The sequence below is a fragment of the Sylvia atricapilla genome, chromosome 3 (genome assembly GCF_009819655.1).
Source record: "Sylvia atricapilla isolate bSylAtr1 chromosome 3, bSylAtr1.pri, whole genome shotgun sequence".
Taxonomy (NCBI): domain Eukaryota; kingdom Metazoa; phylum Chordata; class Aves; order Passeriformes; family Sylviidae; genus Sylvia; species Sylvia atricapilla.
The window spans coordinates 82920875-82942995 of record NC_089142.1 but is presented as its reverse complement, the minus strand read 5'-3'; the positions used below and the strand labels follow the sequence as shown (position 1 = coordinate 82942995).

The 22121-nt window shown below is 55.3% G+C and overlaps 1 protein-coding gene and 1 long non-coding RNA gene across 5 annotated transcripts in view; one reads left to right on the top strand and one right to left on the bottom strand.

Annotated features, from left to right (window-relative positions):
- The window catches only part of SLC29A1 (solute carrier family 29 member 1 (Augustine blood group)), a 33284-nt gene extending 11242 nt beyond the window's left edge, over positions 1–22042 (bottom strand). Inside the window, exons 1-2 of one of the 4 annotated variants that reach the window (XM_066316004.1) lie at positions 21906–22042; positions 15966–16130 (exon numbers count right to left, since the gene is read on the bottom strand). The gene's annotated coding sequence lies outside the window, so the exon portion shown is untranslated. Of the gene's footprint in view, positions 1–2481; positions 2622–11181; positions 11331–11440; positions 11463–15965; positions 16131–21905 lie in introns of those variants that run through there. The other 3 variants (XM_066316006.1, XM_066316002.1, XM_066316000.1) reach the window with 3 other exon arrangements.
- LOC136359397 (uncharacterized) lies at positions 1238–14324 on the top strand. Its single transcript, XR_010743268.1, has 4 exons — positions 1238–1375; positions 1531–1621; positions 12012–12131; positions 13876–14324. It is a non-coding gene; the product is annotated as an uncharacterized lncRNA (long non-coding RNA).
- Positions 22043–22121: the final 79 nt, after the last annotated feature.

Sequence of the window (22121 nt, the reverse complement as noted above, 5' to 3'; positions counted from 1 at the left end):
GAGTAAATGTGGCACGGGTATGGACTAACTGCCCGACTGTTCCCCCAGCCTCCGAGCTGGAAGGGACAGGATGTTCCTGTGTTTTGTAGCCATGGTGGGTTTCACTTCTGTGAAATCTTGCTTCCTCCTTCAACTCAGGAGCTCCTAAGAGGGAGCAGCAGCTCTCCCCACATGCAAAGGGGCTCCCTTGCCTTCAAACATCAAAAGAGTTGATGAACATTGGAGTGGTTCCTTTACAGACCTGGATTGTATCCACCCAACAGCACATTTTCCAAACAGAAATTATAGCTCAATTAGTCATTCAGGCAGGGCTCCATGCCTTCAGTCCTCCTTGCTGCTTTTCTCCAAACCTTCCCTTGCTCCTCTCAAGTCTTCCAGAGATGCTGGTGCTGGGGGCACACAGGCACTGTGTAGGGGTGAGACACCAATTTGAAGAGTGGCACAAGGCTTTCCTGCTTTGTTTCTGCTTGGTTAAGTGGGAAAGATGATTCAGTGTGTGTTTTCATGCACACTGAACTATCTGAAATAGCCCCAGGCCTTGCTGTGAGTGGCCAGCTCATGGCTGGCTCAGTACATAATCTTGTTTGTGGATCTGGGGCTTCTTCCCTTCCCCCCTTGTCTATCACTTGATATTTATCTCAACTGAATTTCAGTTGCCTGGTGTTGTAATAGTTGTCAGTACTCCTCCTAGCTGGCACTTGTCCCCATGAACCTGAGTAATCCAATCACCTCAGCAAAGCCTTGTCATCTCATTGCTCATTCTCTTTTCCAGGTCACTCAAGAATACCTTGAAAAAAATGTGACCAATGCAAAGATCTCTTTCCACTGCAAAAACTGACTCCTACACCCTCCTTCCTGTTTTCATACTAATTATGGAGCCAAGTAAGGACTTTCCCTCTTGACCAGCAAGTTTCCTTAAAAACTGGGCTGAAAGCTGACTGGAATTTTTTTGGGGAAGCAGTGCGGGCACTCTGAGCCCAGACTCCCTAGGAAGTGCTGCTCCAGTCCTGGAGTCCCTCCACAGGAGCCTCCCCACCTCCCCACAGGCCCTGTCCCTGCACAGACACCCAGGACGTGCAGCAGACCCAGCAGTCGGCTTTTCCCTGAAGTTCCTTCAGCCCTTCTTAGAAAACAACGTCAGATCTTTCCCTCCTCCCAGTCCCTGGGGGCTGGAGCAGTCGCGAATGAATGACTAGAGGCCACACCTCACAAGCAGCTGCTTCACCCTCCCTTTCCTTCTGGGGAACATTGCCCGGCCCATGACACTTGTTGCTGTTTACCTTTGCTTTCTAACCTTTCCTCTGCAGATGCTCTGAGGAGCCCCCCAAAGGAAGGTGGAAGAAACTGCTCAGGCTCTTGTAGAGCTAACAGTGAGGTAAAAGTTTCATCTATCTTTTCTGCTATGGCTCTCTTCCTGATCCTCATCCCTCCAACATCCTGCAGCAGGTTTCCTAGTTCTGGAGTGCTTTGTGAGTGGTTTCCATCAGCAAGCCGATAGCACTTCCTCTTCTTCTCCTCTCTGCCTCTCAGTAAACAGCCTTGTGACACCATCTGCTCTTCCAGCCCTACTCCATGCCTGCATCCTGAGGAGAGAGCTTAGCAGGGGAGCAGGAGGGAGCAGGTATTGCTGCCTTCGCCCTTGACTTGCTGTCTGCAGACAAAGTGCTCTGCTTTGCCAGGGCTTTGCCAGCAGAAAAGAACCTCCTACCAGGTGCTCTGTGCAGCACCCTCACCCCAAAGAATGAGGGTCCCTGGGCAATGTTTCTGACCCATTTCACCTCACTCCCTTCACTCCTCCATGGACAGGAGGAGAGGCACCTCTAAACCCCCTCTGCCTTTGGGCTTGCTGCATGAACAGCCACCACAAACTCCTCACAAAGCAGCAGCTGTGGATACTGACCCTGCTCCCAGCACTTGCCCTTATCTCAGTTGCCGGGTGGTGCAGGGGGAGCATTCAGTCCTGGTGTGTTTTGAACTGCGTAGACCAGGGCTGCAAAGTCCCTTATCTGTAGCTTATCTGCAGAGTTCAAGGAGCCCTGAGAGGCTCCCTGGGGGCCCTTTCCCTAGGCAGGTAAAGCAATCTGGCTGCTCAGCAAATTCCCAAGGCCTAGAGGGACTCCAGCACTGTCTCTGAAGGGCTTCCAACCAGCTAGAAGGCAGAGGACAGTGACAGCCTTAAAACTATCCCAGGTGGCACAGCTGGGACTATCCCACCCATTACTGAGTCCCAGGCAGCCCTGGACATCCACAGGGACAGCTGACTGGGTTCCCAGCCCTGACTGTTATGGGTCAAATACCATCGATGGCAGCCCCATGATGAACCCACAAACCTCTCTCCTCAGCACATGGCAAGTGCCCAAGGCCAGGTGCAATCTGGTCCCTGGCCAGAGAAAACCCCCCAGAAGCAGAGATGGATGCTCCTGCCCAGCATCCCATCAAACGCTGCAGAGGAACATTGTAATGTCACAGCAACAAGCTTACCAGAAGGGCAGGGTGGTCCCAGCCCCTTGCTCCTTGTCACTTCAGGCCGCAGGACGATGCAGGGACAATGCAGCCTTGGGAGAGGTAGGAAAAGCCCCACAAATATTGGAGCTGTTGCCTGCTCCAGGGCTGGCAGTTTGGGGATGCAGGAGGAGATACAAACGCCTGGGGGAGGGCAGGAGCAGAGGGGGAACGTCATTTATGAGCAGGCGTCAGAGGAGGAGAGATAAGCTGATCTCAGGAGACTGTTTGCATAGAAAGGATTCTTCCAAGAAGCTGGTTTCTCTGATGGCACCCGCTTAGGCTGGTCTCTCCAGGGAACGGATTGTCCCCTCTGAGCCACAACCCCAGCTTGCTTCTTGGGAGGCTATGGAAGGAGACACGTTCTTCTAGGGCTAGCTTCAGTCTCCATTTGTTGGAAATTTAGAAAAATAAAGACTCTTTCTCCCAAGGGTAGAGGGAGGGATTTGCTTAGGGCTTCACTCAGCGCAGCTGCAAAAGCCTCCAAGCCCAGGCAGAAACCACCTCCAGGACCTGGATGGTGCATCCCAGGCAGTTTTCAGCCCATCCAGGAGCTGCAAGGAGGTGGGGAGGGGCAGAGGGTGACCCTATGGGCATTCACAGCTCACACCAAGCTCATGACACCTGACTGTGGCTTCTTGAGTGACAGCCATGGGTTTAGGGAGAGCCTGGGAATGCCTCGCCCCAGACATTCATGCTTGTCCAGCAATCCTCTGCAGCCGGCAGACCCTCACAGCCCATGTCTGCAGGTCTGCTCCAAGGCCCCAGGGGTGCCAGGATGGCCAGTGGAGGAGCTGCTCAGGGGCCATGGGGAGGGGAAGTGCTGCGGGAAGGGGTACTTCCCTGGAATCGATCTGGGGGCTGCAGCAGGAAGAAGCACAATGGCAGGAAACCACATTTCCGCTTCCAAATGGAGAAAACCTTACAGGACACCTAGGGAGAACAACCAGACATTATTAATGTAAAATTCAGCTGGGAGCACAAGGAGCAACCAGAGCCAGCCCCAAGCTGGAAGCGGGTCCTCCTTGCATGGAAGAGCCTGGGTCTTAATGCTGTAGTGGCACAGGCCACCACATGCCAGGACAACCATGCACAGAGGACAAAGGCAATCCCAACTATGCACAACACAAGGCACAGTTATGGCTCTTGCCTGTCCACAGCTTGGCTGTCCTACAGGCAGGTCCTTATTTCTACCCAGTCTAGTGGAAAGAGGAATGCTCCCTGGTGGGCTGGGACAGCACTTTGGTAAATCCCCTTGGGATATGGCTGTCAGATGCATCTCTTTTGCATTAGCAGCTTTCCCCCTCCCTGCATTCATGCTTGCTCAAGAGGAATCCCTGTCTCTGTCTGCACCATGGTATCTTGGCTGGCCACACCTTGGGCAGCAGCTAAAGCAGGTCAGAGGGACGGGCTGAGCCTACAGGACCATGACCCACTTCCCCCTCCTGTCTGCAGCTGAGGGGAGCAAAGGTAAGACACGGAAAAAGGAATCCACAGCAAAACAGGATGAGACCAAAACAGCTCTTAGCCAGACAAGTCTAAAGATAAAGACTCACTGAATGCGTGGGAGGAAACCCAGGGGACAGGATCCCACAGCTGAGGAATGAAGAGGGGTAAGATGAATTTTTCCATAGCCTACCATCTCCTGGGCTTGGTACGGCCATGTCTACCAACAACACACGGCACCACCTCCTACTGGCCCCCCAGGGTGCTGGGATGTAGAGTGGAGATGATTCCCCCTTCATTGCTTCATGTTCCTGGCTCCAGGACTGAGCTCAGAGCTAGCAGAGCCAGGAAGGAGTCAGGCCAGGAACAACATAAGGGAGCTGAGCATGGAGAAACCTGCAGTGAGAATCCAGAGGAGAAGGATGGGGACAGTTTACATTCCATTTGAGAGGTCCTCAAAACTGTCCTGCTGTGAGGAGCAAGGCAGAAGGGGCTTGGAGGACTCAGCTTAACCACTCTCCCACCCCAAACGCCACACTGCCCTTTACAGGAACTCCCTTCCGCATGGAGAGTCTGAGCCCTCACTCACTTGTCCCAAAACCAGGAATGCTAGAAGAGCAGGAAAAGCTGGCAGCCAACCAGCAGTGAGAGCACCTGCCTTCAGCAACCCCCTACCCACTCCCACCTGGCCACCTTCTGTACCCCACAGCACCTCCACCTCCCAGGAGAGAGGCTGTTCCTTCCAGCTTTGGCTCCTTCCTCTATGGAGCCAGATTGAAAGGTGCAGAGTTGACAGGATCTTCAGCAGGATCCTCAGCAGGCAAGAGCTGCTCAAACCCAGTGGGAGCTGCTGAACTGCTGTCCCCTGAGAAGCTGGGGGAGCATCCCCAGGGCTGGACAAAGTGAGCCATGCCATTGTGCCTGGACAGCCCAGCAGAAGGCTGCAAGTCCTGTTTGGGATACTGGCCCAGGAGCAGAGATCATTTTGCTCCCCCCTCAGCAGTTTTTTGGAGGCTGGTCTGGGCTGCACAGCTGTTTCCAATTTAGTGGAGGACAGAGAAACTAAACCAGAGCCAGAACAACACAATCTTCCCTTGGTGTCACCATCTCCCCAGCTTCCAAAATTCAGAGAGGAAATTCCTCCCCACTGACCAGCAGGCCCCTTGGCAGAGGATGGGACAGACATGCAGGAGCCAACCGCCACTGTGGCTGAGTCGAGGTTTATTCTGTCCTGTGAATGTCCCAATGGCCAGGACAGAAATACATGGGCTATTTTGGGTCCCCACAGACCAAAGGAGCTTTTCACTTGTAGGCCAGCTCAGAATAGGGGCCCTGGCTGACCGCTGCTCTTGGCATTAAATATCTCAGCCCTCCTGGGAAAAAGGGGATGGTGAGCACAAAAGCAGGTTTTGGGACCTGTCAGGGTCCTGTGCTGTCTGTTTGTCAGCCACTTGTCATGCCAAGATCCTGCTCACTCCCTGGACAGCCACAGCGTCTTGCAAATCCTGAACTGGCTTCAGATGCTACATGCAGCTATTTCACAGTGGCTCTATTCCAGAGACAGGGAGTGTCTATCACCCCCTCACCTCAAATACCCACTTTGCCCCAGCCAAGGGGCACCCCACAATCCCCAGAAACAAAAGGAAGGAGAAGAGATGGATGCCCTGTCTGGGTCTGCTTGTGTCAAAGCTGCAGCCATTTCCAAAGAATGGAATAAAGCCATCCCCACAAGTCCCAGGAGTTGAAGGGACTTGAAGAGCCTGCATATTTCCCAGCAGGGTAGATGCTGCTTGCCGAGACCTATGTTTGCCATATCCCTGCTCTGTGGCAGACACAGAAGAGCTTTGTGGGCAGCATACCATCTGTGGACTGAGGAATGGAAAGGAGGTAGAGTGTTGTCAAGTGACGTGGGGCAAGCAAGGAGCTGGAGCAAACACCCAAGGCAGAAACACCCTCCTCCCTGAATAACTCAGCTTCCCCAAAGAGCCTGGCAGGACTGAGGTCTCACATGAGGAGGAGCCAAAGCAAGACTTGAGGCAGACGCCTCCTTCGGAGCAAATAAGTCAGAACCCAAACCTCCCACCCTTGGCAATGGCCTTGGCTAAACAGCGGCAAACAGGAAAATCTTTATGCAACTAGGATCAGGCAGGCAGACCAAATAGGAGGTGGGACCGCTGTGCCTGCCCAAATGCCATCAAAACAGAGTCTCACACACAACCAGCAATAACACGCCCGGCCACAAGTTGGGAAAGAGCAAGTCACATCCCCTCCAAATCCCAGCCTGTGCTGCTACATCCGTGCAAACAGCCACCGCCCATTGTGCCACAGCCATATCGCAGCCTGGCTGCCACCCTGAACATCCTCAGGATGTCTCAGGGAAGCACGGAAAACTCTGGATGAGAGACACCAAGTGTTCTGCTCTTGTGGAAATGTCACTTTGCAGCCACTGGCATTGGCTGCCAGCCTCCAGCCTCTCAGCCTCCCCAGATTAATGTGGGGACAGAGGAGATGAAGACACCTCTAGACACTCTGCTGGGAGACCTAAGCAGGCTCCATTGAGGTGAGCTGGCCATCTGGCCAGGTGTCCTGTCAGGGCTTCTCTGGGTGGATGCTGATGTACTTCCACAGTGATGCCAGGTGACAGGGAGCCCAGGGCCTGAGCCTTGCTGAAACAGTCCCTTCTGATACACTGCATACTCTTCACAGAGAAGGAAGGTAGGGACAGCAGACTTGTGTGTTGAGTATCGAATGCCAGGCTATTTACTGATGCTGGGTTTTGTTTCTGGTCAAAGGCTTCAGTATTGGAGCAAGCTCAGCTGCAGAACCCAGGCAGGGAGAGTGCCGTGCTCTTCAGCACCTTTCTCATCCTCCTGCAAGGCATGGATTCTGACCCACATCACATGGGCACCCCGTAGCTGCTGCCTCCAGCCCTACTCAGGAACATGCTGGGAGATCAATGTCCTGATGTGGTTCACCACACGCCAGCCTTGCCACGAGGAATGGGTGTGAAGTCGAGAAGGAGAAGCTGCAGGGTAGGGTGGATCACTTCGTAATAGCTTGGCTCTGTTGCCGTTGGTCTTTCTCCTCCTGTGGTTAATGGATAACACTCCTGCTTTTGCCAGGATGCCATGAAGACCCACCCAACCCTGCCATCCTCAGCCACAGCCCAACGCCCACAAACGCTGATGGGATGAAAGCACCATGCACTGTGTGCACCCTGCAGCAGTGGGCTCCCTGTGGGGGCTGAAGTCCAGTCCAGAGCAAATACCATCAGGGAGCTGAGGGAGGATAAAAACATGGAATTGTCTCCAACTTGGTCCTGAGGCTGGGAAATGACAATGCCTGTCACGGACAGAGCAGGCAAGAGAGATGAGGCTGGCATCTCCTTCAACCCTGAGCCTTGGGCAGGACCAAGAAGCCAGATCTGTCACTGGTCCCTCCTGCTTCCCTGGCTGTTCTCTAGGGGTTACCCCAAGCTTAAAATGGGAGTTTCTCCCATGAGGGTTTACCATGACCATGAACAAAAGCTATGGCAAAATTCCAAAGCCCTCATGGGCTCGAGCCAGGTGAACAGGCCCTCAAGCTGCAGCTGTAAACTGTGTCTGTGGTTGGATGTGCTGGGAAAAATGAACCAGGCAGGGATGAGGACTGTATTTGGAGCCACACCTTGGGCAGCAGAGGAGACACAGAGTGGGGCAACCAAGGCAGGACACCCTTCTCCCCAGCAGCTTTGCAGGAGGCTGGAGCCAGTTCAGTGTCAGTCTGGGGACACAAATACACATTCAGGTTGATAGCTTGCCCTCGGCCCAGCAAGACTGATGACACAGTCTTGCTGCAGTGACTAAGCCTCAGTATGTGGCCAGAGCAGGCTTCTCAGCAGGGGGGAGGTTGATGGCACAACCCTCCAGTCCCACTGCTGCTGCCCACCCAGTCACATCCCTCCCAGCCCTGCTCTTCATCTCCAGTCCCTGCCTGCCTCCTCCCTCTGCAGCTTCCTGGTCTGGTCACTCCATGAATTTCCAGCTGGAAATTTCACAGTGAGGTGCCTTCCTATCAGACTAGTCCTAAAGGAAATGAACTAAAGCACGTCCCACTGGCAGTTGTGTGGCGGGAAGAAGCAAGGAGGCTCTGTGGAAATTTGCCTGATTTCCTGCTGACAGCTTCTGCATGAGCCACCAGGCAGGCAATAGGTCTCTACTCACTTTTGGCCCCAAGGAAAATCGGTCTCTTGGAGATGAAGCCTGACTGTGCTCACCCACGGCTTAACCAAGAGGCTGAAAGAGAGCCTTGAGCACTGCACCCAGAATGCCAGGCTCACCAATTTGTCACAGTTAATCCATAACAGAGAGCTTTGAGCCTCCCCTTTCTTGGGGACTGGCGAGACCAGGAAAAAGCCTGCTCCAAGCCAGAGCAGGACCAAAACAAAGGTCACAACAGTGACTTTTTCACACTATTGCCATCAGCAATGAAATTACAAAGGACTTATTAGCGTTATTCCTACACAACAGCTTCCCTTGTCTCATGGGAACAGCAATCCTCAGATGCATTCTTCATGCAATATCACAACTCCTCTCCCACATGGGGACCCCAGAGCCCATGTACAGAACCCCCTCCCCCAGCTAGGTCCAGGGAATCTGCAGTGGGAAATGGGGTGCAGCACTGTGCTGCAGCCTCGGCTGGGGCACTGAGACCCTCCAGACCACACATCCTGATGTAACCAAACCTACCCAGACTCTGTCCCTACTCTGCACACCTCTTTCCCCATCCCTCATCTTGCACACTCTTAACCTAAGAAGCAATTAGTCTTTATAGCACTCCTTAATCAAATCAAAATAGCTGTGTGGATGGTAACCCCTGACTCCTGCCCAGCTGCAAATACCTGTAGCTTATTTTGCTTAGTGCTTTGGGCCTCAGCTTGTTGGCAGCTGAGTATGAGTTAGCATGCAGATGAGGCTGGCAGTCCTGCAGCCCCAAGCAGTGCGATGCTGGGCTGGCAGGGGTCTCAGGACAGAGCTTGGTGTTGGGAAAGCTTGGGAAGGTTCAGGAAAGCACAGGGAGGTGAGGTTTACACCGTGGGGTAAGGAGTTGGCAAGGACCGTAAACAAACAGAATTCCGTGGATGAGAGCGGGCGGTGCAGCTTCCGTAACACTTGCCAAGGGCCTGGACATTACACTGAACAAAAACAACCAAGATCTACACGTGTCCCATGGAAACCACCACAAGTTGTTTGTTTGCTTCCTAAAGCCAGTGGCCGGTGCCACCTTCCCATTTGGACAGGGCACACAGGTGGTCCTGGGCTCCCTCTATCACAGTGGGCTGGTCCCTAAGCCCTGCCTCTGCAGGAGAGCTGGGAATGAAGCTGGGCAGTGAGGAAGGTGCAGCACAGGAGTGGGTGAACGGGTGCCTTGTCCTCCGCACCCTGGCTTACCCCCATACCACAGCAAGGAATAAGACAGGTCAGGCCAGGGCAAGAACAAAGCCCATGGCTCATCTTTAAAGAGGAAGAGGCTCATTAACACCTCCCAGCCCAAGATAATGAGAGCAGGGATGCCATGGTGAGGAATTGATGCCAGTAGTTAATTATGCAGCTTTGTGAGGAGTGGAGAAGAGGGACAACTGCAGGATGGAGGTGCCTTTCTGTCTTGTGTGATGGTGCCACATCTGCTGATTTAAGCTGAACTGAATTCCTTCTGCCTCCTCACTCCAGGTACAGCCTCCACCTCTTGTCTGCACTGACTGTGGAGGGACAAGTCATCCTGCAAAGCATCTTCCGGGGCTGATGTTATAGCCTTTATTGCCAGAAAGGAAGTGCCTTTGCTCTATGTAAATCTTTTTAGTGAGCCAAAAGCTCTTTTCCAGGAGCAAAAAACAATGGCAGGAGCAGGAGTGCTTTGGAGGGCATATGTGTGGTATCAGCACTGGACTGACATTATCAATGGCCCATGAGCTGCACGAAGACAACCAGTGAACCCAAGGGAAAAGCATCCCTGCACAGTCACACCCAGAGATAGCTGTGTAGAGAAGGCCGGCTCAAGGGAGCCTGAGGCTGTCCAGCAGCTTGCAGGTGCTGGTGAGTGGAAACAATGCTACCAAGCTGGGGTGCAGCACAGAAGGAGAGTGGGATTTCCCATGTCGGCACTCACAGAAGTCCCTCAACTGTGTCTGCTCACAAAAGGCAACTGAGGGGCCATTGGGCTGCTTTCTGTTTCAGAGCAGTCGGGAAGTGCATCCAGCTGTGGCCAACAGCTGCACAAATTGCCCCTGCAGCCCCTAGCCCTGGGATCAAGGACACAGGCTTTACTTGTCTCCGATCCCACAGCTCAAGGGCTTAGCCGCTGTTGCCTTCCCACACAGTCTGCAATTCCACAGCCCATTCCCGAGAGGCAGAAGGGAGCGTTGGTGAGTAGACAGAGACTGTGTTGGTCTTGCAGTATTAGCATCTAGCAGGGGTGTGAGGCTCAGGTTTAACTACAGGGGTGAGGACAACAGCACAAAAGGGCTCTACAGGGAGCTCTTGGCACTTCTACCCGGACCAACCTCTCCATTAACGCTGACGATTTACTCAGGAATGGAAAGAAGCACTCCTTGAAATCATCCACGCTATCCCACAGCCAACTGGGTGCATTTTCTTGGGCAGGACCTGGAGCAAGCCCGACCCAGCAGTTTTTCCTGCCAGCCAAGGGGGCTCTGCCCCACTTCTCGCACAGCAGCACATGGCACCGTGCCCACGCACCTGCCAGCGGGCCCGCAGCACAGCCGCCGGCTCGGGCATGCCGGCAGACACTGCCGCGCACACGTGCACTGCTCGGCTGGGATGCGAACCTCTGCGGCCGGAGGAGCGCGGCACAAGTCCTGCATCCCATCGGTGAGGTCCTGTATCCCAGCTATCGGAGCACCGCTGCGCTTTGCATCCCCACAGCCACGTGCTGGCCGCTGCGCATCCCCAAAACCACATGCTCTCCCCCCGGCAGTAACTATGAAAGGGGATTTGTAGCTGCCGTGCAAGGTAGCAAGGAAGACCCTCCCTCGAGCTGCTGTATCTAAGCATCACACACCCCCCGCCCCGTCCCCCAAGCCGCGGCTCGCCCGCCGCCTCTCCCCGCGCTGTGGCGCCCAGTCCCGAGCTCGGGGCATCCCCCGGCTCCCTCTGAGCGCTCCCCGCGAACCCGGCAGCTTTGAAACGCCGCGCGGAGCCTGGGAGGGAAGAGGGGTGGCCTAAAGCTCGGCGGTACCTGGAACGCGAGCGCCCAGCGCTTCCCGCCGGCTCCGGCTTCTCGTCTCCCCCTGCGCATGAGAGCCCGCCGCCTCCGAGCCGCTCTCCGAAACCCCGCCTCTTGCCGCCTTCAGTGCCACGCGGTTCCCGCGTGGGAGAGGCGGGGGGTATTCCCGCTTCCCGCCCATTCCCCGTCCCCCCTCGCCCCCGGGAGAAAAGGGGTAAGAGGAGCTGCGCCCTCTCTGCGGGCACCCGTGTGCGCTTCGGGCTGAACTCACCTGCACCGCGCTCTCCGCACCGCCCTGTGTTCTGCTGGTGTCCCTTCCCGGGCCTGCCTGCCCCTGGCTCCCCCCATTTCCGCGCCTATCGCATCTCAACGCTCCGCATCTGGCGGGAAATTCTCCGCGGGAAGTAACACATACACACATAGATAAATATATATTACATATATAATGTAGTGTATTATATACATTATAATAAATATAATAGAAAAAGATATATTAGAAATATATAATACATAAATATATATATATATAATATATATTTATATAGCTATATAAAAAAATAACTTTCGTGAGTTAGTGATCTAGTGGGTGTCATCCTTGCCCATGTCATCCTTAATGATCCTTACGGTCTCTTTCAACCCAAATCATTTACGATTCTAGAAGTCACAGACAGGATTAAAGACAGCTTTTTGTACTGTGTATTCGTGGTGGCGCTACCCAGGATGGCAGGCAATGTGCAGAGCCCTGTGAACCTTAGCAGTCTCCTTATATTTGGAGGATAGAAGTACTGGGTGCAGTCCATACCCAAAGGGCAGATAAAACCTCTAAGATTATTTTTTTCCAGCTGCCGCCTCCAGGTTCCTATCTCTCCATAATTGGCATCTGCTCCGCTGTGATAAAAGCCTGTTGCTCAGCTGAAGTGCAAACGTGGAGGATTTCTCAGGTACTTTGTCCCTTAGCAAAGGTGAGTGCACCTGAATTTAACCTTATATTCGTGCGGTTAAAGAGTCACAGACATATTTTTGTATGTAGCTGGGTGTTTAAAGGAAAACAGGGCCCTCCATACACTGTGCTGTGCAGGAACAGGCAGTGGCACCACGAAGTCCCTGCAGCAGCTTTGAACATTAAAACATTTGTTCCATTAATAAACAGCCTCAGAAAATTTTCTGCAGATGGTGATCAGTTTAGGTTAGAAATTAAAACCAGAAGTTAAAACACCCCCAAAAGCTCTGGCAGATTCTCATTCTCACACTCTCCCAGCAAGATGATCTCTAACACACATCTTCCTGCAGAATCCAAGAACCAAGCTTGTATTTTAAGACAGATGTACAAAACATTGCCACATGAGCAAAAAGTCCTCAAAGCCCAAGAAAAAGGCAGTGGTAACAGGGCTGAGACAGCTACTGGTGCTTGCTGATAGCAAAAATGACACTGCGGAGTGTCACCCTGAGGAAAAGACCTCTTCACTGATCTGCCCAGTAGCAGCCTCTGCAGCTGGGTCTGTCCCTCTGCACTGGCTATAGATACTTGTCATGATTATGGGCTTCTGGGGTCAGATAGTAGGGTACACTAACAACATGAGCAGAGCAGCAGACAATGCTGCCAGATAGTAAGACAGGAGCCTCTTTTCTTAAATTTAAGATTCATATCAGATCAAATTAAATTTAAAAGCTCTCATCTCCAATTAAAGCTCCCAGGCTGCATCTCCCAGGAAATGACAGGTCCAAGCCTTGGGCCTGCCTTTTCTCAGCCCCCTATCTGTAAGCCACTCTGATCTGGAAGGTCTTCTGGGTAAGCTGTGACACAGACAAGACCTCTCCTCTACCCCTCTTGCCTTATCTTTTCTCTCCTATCTCCTCTTTTCTTTGCAAAATCCAAACAAGAGAGAAAAGCAAGGTCGCCTGCTTAGGATGTCTTATGTCACCTCCTCTCTAGCTTTGAGATGTGCCATTTTGTCACCCACAGAGCCCCACAAGCCTCCTTGGTAGTCCCTGGAACACGGATGCCACAGCAGCTTGGGTGTCATGTTTCTCCTTGTGATATCCACACTTGCTTTTTAGAAGCATGAGCTAAAATTTGAGCATCTCTACAATTTTATTTTTCTATATACGCTCCAACTTTAGCACAGACTAAAAGCTGTGAGAACCAATTACCCCAGGAACCTGAGCACAGGGTCCAGACTGGTGATGCCCAGCCCAACTGACACTTGTCCTTCCAGAAGCCAGGACAAGGCTCTCAGCCTCAACCATTATAACCTCAGACCCCATCGGGAGGAGAAACACCACAAAATTTACCTTTGAGTGGATATTCCAGGAAGTTTCTCCTTCAGGACAGGGCGGGTGTAGGCGCTGCCTCACCCCAGGCTTTCAGCGGCAGGGTGCGTAGCACTTACCATCACCAAAGTACAGGATTAAATGTTCTCTAATTTGCAGCTCTGTCTGCACAGCCACTCCCGCAATCACTGGAATCAAGCATATCTCAGTGGAGACGCCTCTCACTGGAGATGGGGGTTTGAAATCCATTAGTGCTGAAAAGCATCCCAGCCACTGGTGACCGCTGACAGGAGGCCAGCAGATAGACCCGAGGGGAGGCATGGAGAAAGGCTCCTAAGCACAGCACGGGCTGCTGGCTGCTTCCCTGCACACACCTCTGCACCCACCCAGCACCAACTTGCAGGACAGGCTCTAATGATGTCTTCTCTTGTGCAGGCCGGGGGTGAGCAAGACACCGTGGGGTGAAGAAGGCTAAGTCTGGGAGAGAGTGAGTGTCCTTTAAAATCCAGTCCCGGCTGCTGCAGGACAGGAGACATTTCGCTCAAAATTCTCTTCTCCGTAGAGGCACTTGAGCCCCTCGGGAAGCACGGCTGCTCCCAAGAGTGATGCAAGTCTTTGGGTTGTGTAACATCAATGGCAGCATGCAGTTTCAGAGGGGTGACACCTCCTCTACGGTGCATGGGAGGGTAACAAATTGCACAGCCAATAACAACTCATTTATTGCCCCACAAACATGGACCCTTGCTGCAGGGCCAAGTGGCCTTGCTTCATCTTGGCAAAGGTGTTTCAAGAACCCTCTGCTCCCAAGTGACTCTCATGTTATCATCTTCACCTCTGCGTGTACAGTAACAAACCTCCTAGAAAAATAAACAGCGACAAAAATAGTCTCTGCTCCAAACTAGAAACAGCTGTGCTTTGCCCAGCACTGGTCCTGGGCCCACCACTGTATGACCCACAGAGCTAGATGTTTCTCCCCTGTGTAATTTGGGCAAGGAGAATAGGCAGCCTTGAGTGGGGCCCGGGGGCCTGCTGTGTTCCCACCCTCTCCATCCCCAAAGCAACAGCACAGTGCCAAAACACGCTGCTGCTGTTGGCAGATTGCTGCGCTCCCCAGAGCAAAGGGAGAAGGCACGGGAGTAAGGCAGCCAGCAAAGCCTCTCCCTTACATAAGGCTGGGAGTCCCATGGACATGCTTCCCAGAACGTGCTGGTGGGGCTGAAGCTACCCAGCCCCTTTGAGTTTTCTTTCTGAAAACTTGAGCATGCACTGCAGGCATTGCTATGCCGTCACCTGGAGCCCAATTCGTACACTCTGCTCACAGCTAGTTTGTAACAGGCAGAACAAACAAGTAAAGTGCTCTCCCTTCAGTGATGCTTGCTGCCAAGGCTTTCACAAAAGCTGGTTTTTTTCCCTCCTCCCTTGTATCAATTCTCTGCTTTAACTAAAGCTATGAAATCCAAAAGGGGAAAACAAACAAACAGCTGGTTTGGAAAGCAAGAGCAAAAAGGAAGATTTATTCCAGGCAGTGGAAAATGCATCATAAGAGCTAAAGGAGTATTTTTGGTGCCTCTTGGGCAATATGAATTTTAGGGCCTGAGGAGCTAGGCAGCATTTGCAGGCACTTAATGTTTCCAGAATCCTTTACACTTGGCACCCACGTTGACCGTTTTCCTTGGAGATTTGCAAGCACTTTGCAACCATACATTAATTAACCCACCAGCCCTCCTCTGCAATGAGATTTTCCTTTCCTCATAATGTGCCTGTGCTAGGGACAGGGTAAACTGAGGCATGGCAAGGCCATCAGCCTGCAGCAGAGCTGAGGCCAGGGGGCTGCATGCCATCCAGCTCTCCTTTCCATTGCAAAACCACCCTTCCCTTTGAAGCATGACCCGCACTGACTGCATTTCACTGCAATGGATGCTGCTTGCCCCATTCCAGAGGAAGGCATGGGCAGGTCAGCTCATAGAGCCTCTGCGCTGGCCCTCAGTGCCATGGAGCAGAGAAACAGAGAGCCAGTATGTCTGAAAGGAAGAGCAGGCAGACAGGAGTGGAATGGCAAGCAGATCAGCAGCTGTACCCAATTGCCTGCATGTGTGACAAGGCAGCTGTATGGGGAAAGGGGGAAGAGGGCATTTTAATCCATCACATGGAGGGAAACAGAAGATGCTGAACCTCTTTCAAGTGCCAGCAGGTTATTAATCTATTAGCCAATGGGGAAAAAAAATGTACTACAGGCTCCTGGGAATCCAGTTATTACAAGACTACAGTGATCATGGACGCTTTGATAGTCAACAAAGCATCTCAGCCTGTTGCTGAGGTCAGCAAATGGCTTGGGGACTGATCATTTTAGTTTGGCTATTCCCTTGCTGATCCTGGCTGACCCTGGAGCAGGGTCCTGGCTGAAGAGCTGCTGGCAGACTCTTTTTGGGGTGGGAGATCTCCAGTCATGACTTGCAGGACTCCTGGGCTCTTGGTGCCCTGCCTTGTATTTTGGGATGAGGTGTTAGGGCAGAGGTCATGCTCACCTGATGGCCTGAGCCTTGCTGGGATGAGGTGAGGAAGGAGAGGGCTGCGATACCCCCCTGAGCTCTGCCTGTGGCACAGAGATCCAGCTGGCACATCACCGCTTGCAGGGAGCCATGCAGACCTCCAGCATCCTGTCGTCCCTCTGCTTTCTTGCACGACTTGACCTGCAGGGATAAAGTCAGGCAGCAGCCCGTGACCTTTTGGCTAGTGGGATGAGGGCAGCAGGAGCTCGCTGCCAGCAGCAGAGCAGCCCCGGGTGAAACCCTGCAAGGAAAGGCAGGGCAGAGGGAAGCCCTTGCCCTATCAGCCCCACCACCTCCGCATGCTAAGTATCCCCCTTTGCTGGTAGCACAGAGATGCAATGTGGTGATACCACTACCCCCAAAGCCCTGGTGAGCAAACGGTCTGGAGGCATGACAGGGGAGGGCCTCCACACGCCACCAGCCCAGTGGCAGCAGCAGGGCCATGGGTGTTTTCCAGCTGGGCAAGCAGAAACAAATCCCATTGTCCACTGATTTGGTCACAGCTCAGCAAGGGGCCCGCGGTGCCCACAGGGCTCCTGGGACCTGGCATGGACCGTGGGGTCCAGTCAAGCTCCAGCCCCCTCTCAGGCTGCTGGAGGTGGGGGCAGCCCCAGTGGAACAGCAGCATCTTTGGGACACAGGGCATCTCCCTGCTGTCAGATGGGGGACAAAAGCCCCTCTGCCCAAGCCACTGCTAAGGGTCTCCCATCCTCACCACATCCTGGGCACAATCATTCCAGGAGCAATCCCTCCCTCCTCTATCCCTGTCCCTCTGCCTCCCTCCCTGCACTGCTGTTGCCCTCTCCTAAGCTCCAGCCGCCCATTTGCTTTCTCCTACAAGCGCTAAGGGAGTAAATACTGACTAATGGCACCAATTAGCAGCTGAGCTGCTGGGTGTTAGTTACTGAGTGACAGCTGTGCCCCACTGGCCAAGGGTGAAATGCTGCCTCACTGCAGGCAGTCTCCACCTGCCAGGGCCCAAGCTGAGGCTTGGATAAACTCAAAACATACAGTCCGGGCTTTCACTTGTACCAGAGGAGACAGGGTTAACCCCTGGCTCAGCGGCAGGCAGGAACACCCTGGGGCATTCAGAAAAGGTAGCCCTGGGACACAGACCCCTCCAAGCACCCTGTCATGGTGTCACCCCAGGTCTCCTTGGCGGAGGATGGAGCTGGTGCTGGCAAAAGGAGCCACGCTATAGCCAAGGTCATTTGGCCCATTGAAGCAGTGCCGGGGGCACATCCTCCTCCTTAGCTGGCAGCACCGGTCTCCCACGATGGAGCACAGCCATTAAGGAGGAAGCTGGCTGGCACTCAGCCACACTCGTAAAACACTGCAGGGGAGCTGTGGGCTGCTGGGAACCTGGCAAGAGGAAGAGGGGTGGCAGCTGCTGTGCGGTCCATTCCCCCCTTGACAAAGTCCATCCACACCCCGGTGCAGCAAGGTGCCCAGCGACTCCCAGGGTCTCTGAGAACCATCTAAAAGGCAGAAGGTGGCTTTCTGTGGGATGGGTGAATGCCAGCTCTGGAGGAGAGCCTGAAGCAATGGAGGTCCCCATCAGCCTTCCTGAGGCACCTTGGTGGCAGCAGACAGAGCCATGCTCCAGCTCTCCAGGAGTGCTGCTGCAGCCAGAGTCTGCCCATCCTGCATGGCAGGGCAGGGCCAAGGTGCCTACCTGTTCTCCCAGCCAGCCTGCTCCCTGGGAAGTCTCTGTGGTCACTGGCACCACGGGGACCCTGGTACATGGCCACCTGCAGAGACAAGGGCTCCAAACACAGGTCCAGGAGCTCTCACAACCGTGCCAGCCGTGGTCTGTGCCTGGCCCAACATTTGCTGGCTGGTGTGGAGGATTCTGCTCTGCGCAAATGTCTGACAAGGCTGACTAAATCCTGTCTGGAGACTAAGTCCATCCAGTCATGCTTTCCCTTTTGGGAAAATCAGCAGCAGAGCTGTGGCTGAATGCTCCTAAACACCCCCCAGGGAGGTCTCCAGGAGGGCCCTTTCCCACAGTTTCCAACAGTACCAGCCGTTCATAATTTCTTCTCCTTGCCAGTCATGCTTCCGCAGGCTCCCGAGCAGAAACGAGGCCCCCAGGCCACCCAGTGGAGCACAACCATGGGACTTCAAAAGAAGGGCAGGCCAAACCCATGACCCAGCAGCCCAGCTGCCGGGGCACCACTGGGACTGCCCTCCCCCTCTTCCTCACTCTGCAAAGCTGAGTGTCCACCTGCGGGCAGAGGATGCTCTAACACCAGGGAGGAGGGAACCCTCGTGGGGCCCTGCACCCCTCACAGGAGGGGCTGCAGTACGAGCCTACAGCGCTATGCTGCCGGGAGAGCGCGGCAGAGGTTGCCTGTTCCCGGGTGGGAGGCGCTGGCCCCTTCCCAGCCGCTCTGCGGAGCAGCCGGGCCCCGGGGGCTGCGGGGCCCGCCCCGGCCGGGCGCTGAGTCCCCGCAAACTCATGGCGGGGCGCGGGCCGGCGCTGCCCCCTGGCGGCGGGCGCGGGGCCGGCCTCACCGGGAGGGAGCACGGGGAGCGCACGGGGAAGGAATTAGCCGGGAGCGGGCTTAAGAGGCTCCGCCGAATGCGGGAGCCGGCGCGGGGAAGCGGCGTGCAGGGAGCGCAGCAGTGGCGAGCTGGTGGGAGAGGGTCTGGCATTGCAGGATGGGGAGGCATCCCAAACCAGCCCTCGGCCATGGGGTGTAGGAAAGGGTGGGCACGGCCCCGAGCGCTGGGGTCACCAGGAGGATGAGGCGGCAATGAGCGGCAGCAGGGAAATGGGGGAATAAACGGCACTGAGAGGCAAGTGCACAAAGTGGGACAGGGCACCCCGAAGTGTGGGCTTGTGTGTGCTGTGCTAACCCATGGGGGACTGGGGATGAGTGGGAGCCAGGAAATCTGGGAGTAAGCAGGGAAGTCTGAGGGCAGAAGCAGGAGCTTTTTGTTCGAAGGTGGTTTAAAGAAACTGAGTTTGCCTATAGATAACACACTGTGCAGAAGGGCAAGGATAGTGTTAGGACACAGATTTCAGGGTCAGGATGGATCACATGGGAACATAAGACTGTGACAGTCACCCTGAACATGGAAACTGTCCTGCAGGGCTGTGCTTGCTGCTCAGCTGCAGGCCACACAGGAAGGAGTCCTGGCTGGTCCCCTGAGAACCCCAAGTTCCACAGGGATGGGATGGGAAAAGGCTTGAAGTGCACCTCCTCAGCATAGGTTACTTCTCAAAAGGCAACTTGCCTGCTTCTCTCCTTGTTCTTGGGCTGAGGCATCCAGAAGCATCCTTGTGCCACAGACCCAGTGCCTCAGGGAAAAGAGGGGCTCCTGGCACTACCCTCCCAGGGCCTCAGGCTTATTCTGTACATCCATACTCAGCTGCTAGGGACTCAGTCTCCAGGGAAACAGCCCGCTCTTTAACACTGCTGCCCAGACCCAACAAAATCTCTTTTCTGGCAAGTCAGATGACAAAAGTCAGCCTGGACAACAGTGGTGGCTGGCTTCCCACAAAGATCCCTCTTCTGGGGAGGAGCTGCAGACATCTCCAATCCCCTGTTTTCTCCACTCTCCACACAGGACCTGCCATCTCCAGAGGATGCAAGCAGATGGGAAAGTCTCACCTGACTTTTGCTAGTGCTGTGTCCTGGAATGGTAGAGTTGGGAAGCTTCACAGCAGAGCTGAGCTGTATGAAGTGTCCAGCAGTGCTGGTGCTGGCCCTGCTATGCATCTGCAGTCATGGGGGTGCTGGGTTCCCTGCAAAAAAGCAGGCTTCTCAAGAAGGAAAAGCTCCGCAAAAAAACCTAGCTTTCTGGAGAGCCCTGGAAGGTCTTGTTGCTGGCAGCAGCTCAGGGCAGGGCTGCCTGCTCTGATGGAGGACAGGCTTCTCTGCCACTGCTGCCCGCTGTCTCCCATCCTGCTGGTCCCAGTGACATCCAGCTTGCCTTCAGGGATGCTCTGGGCATTACTGGCAGGATTTCTTATATGTGTGTGCAGAAAACAGGGCAGCACAGCTGGTGCTCCTCCACCACATCCTCCATCACCTTCCCTGCACAAGCCTGAGGACCATGACAGACAAATTTCACTATCTCCTACCATCTAGCTGTGCCATCTTCCCTCACTCCCTAAGTTTTCTGATCCATTTCAGCCCCTACAGCACCTGCTCCCTTCCCAGGACAGCAGCAGGGTACTGGAGGGATAAAGACAAAAAGCAGCAGTAGGGACCCTGTTTTCTCACCTCTTGCACTGAGACCTTTACTGGGGCAGCAGAGCAGTGCCCTGACCTTGAGAGACACCAATGATTTGGACTGATTTGGGTCAAGGGCCATGCTACGAACCCCGCTCTGCCTGTACCTTCACCTCTCTTCTGCCTGCACGAGAGGTCAGGCTGCTGCAAACAGGGCTTGGGCCATGCCCTGGACTCAGAATGCAGCCAGGACTTGTGTGCTGGGCCAAATCACACCGAGGGCAGCCAGGGAATGGTGCCTGGGGAGAAAGGACCTGAGTGGGGAATGGTGCAAGGGGGGAGGGCAAGCTCCCAGCGGTCAGCCTACAAATAGAAAGGGTCATGGGAGAGTGCCCAGCTACAGGACAAAGGGCCTGCAAGAGGCGAATGGGGTTGTAGAAAAAGTTCTGGCAGGGAGGTGAGCGGTGGCACGGCCCCGGGAACCCCAAGAACGCCGAGGGCTCCCTGGAGGTGTCCCCTGTGGAGCAGGCACCCCCGGCGCCCTACAGGAACATGTGACTGGCGGGGCAGGGAGGGAGCCAGCACTCAGGGAAGGCTGGGACTCACACAGGAAGGTGACGGAGCCAGTAAGCGGTGGCCATGCCAGTGGTCGCGTGATATCCCCAGGGACAGGGGAACCAAACGCCGTCCCCAGCTGGCTGTTTCGGGGGATGGCGAAAGGGGAAGCGTTGCTTTCCCCGTGGTACAGTGTCCCCGGGACAGGCTCTCTGGCCTGCCCCGCGGTGGTCCTGCAGAGGGAGGGGAAGGAAAGGCAGCAGCACCGGCAGGGACGGGGCCGAGCGTGCCGGGGTGGGAGCCCCGGTGGGACAGGCGGCAGCCCTCCCAGCCCCGGCCGCTCGGCACGGCCCCGGGACGGCTGCCAGGGCTTCCCCGAGCGCTGCCCCGCTCCGCCCCAGCACCCACCCGCCCCCGAGGCAGCCGGGGCACCGCCGCGTCGCTTACACGTTTTCCCGGGAGCTGCCGGCTCCTTCCCGCGGCGCCGCCGCCTGCAGGGCACGGTCCCGTCCCGCCGCGCCCGGTGCCAGCACCGCCGGCCGCGGCAGGCCGGGTCCTAGCGCTTCCCGCCGCGCCAAGGGCACCGCGCGGCCGGGCCGGGACCGCCTCGGCTCCACGGCCGCCGGGCTGCAGCCCCGTGCCCCCACCCCGCCCTGACCCGGGCCCCCTCCTTCACCTACATCCGCCGCACCTGAGAGCGGAAGGCTGCTGGAGGCGGCCCGCTACCGCAGCTCCGGCAGAGGAATGTCCAGAGCTCCGGCTTTTCCCTGGAACAGATGACTGGCCCTACTACCCTGGGAGCGGGGCATAGCCGTGCTGTCCTTTTGCCTAGGCAAGGAGGGCAGAGTGCCGGCAGCCAGCCCCTCTACTGCTGCTGTGCTCCCCACTTTCACTTCCTCCTGCGCCGGGGTCAGGCTCCCAACTCTCCTTGCAGCTCTGGGACTAGAAAGCTCCGCACCCTGTTTGGGGTCCCTCCGTGTGTGATGGTCCCGGAGCTCAGCACAGGCTCCCGGCTGCAGGGTGACCTTGCAGCAGGACCGCCGAGCCGCCGAAGTGGGGGACAAGACATTGGCTGAGTGGAAGAGGCTGGAACCAGACCCCCTTGGTGCCCGGCAGAACAAGGCACAGCAGGACAGTGCTTGCTCGGGTCACCTCCCTGCCTGCACCCTGCCCTTACCTTGATAGCTCAGCTCTCCTGGTGCCAGATGATGCTGCCTGCAGACTCGTCACTGCCTGGTGCCAAGCAGGGTTGGGATTTCCCACAGCAGCAGGACCAGGGAGCAAAGGCTTCGCCACCCTACAGGCTCTGCAGCCGGAGTGGGTTTCAGAGCCCTGGCACTGGCTGGGGCTGGCTGAGCACGGCTTCCGCTGGCTCAGCAGGTGGAGGCTGCAT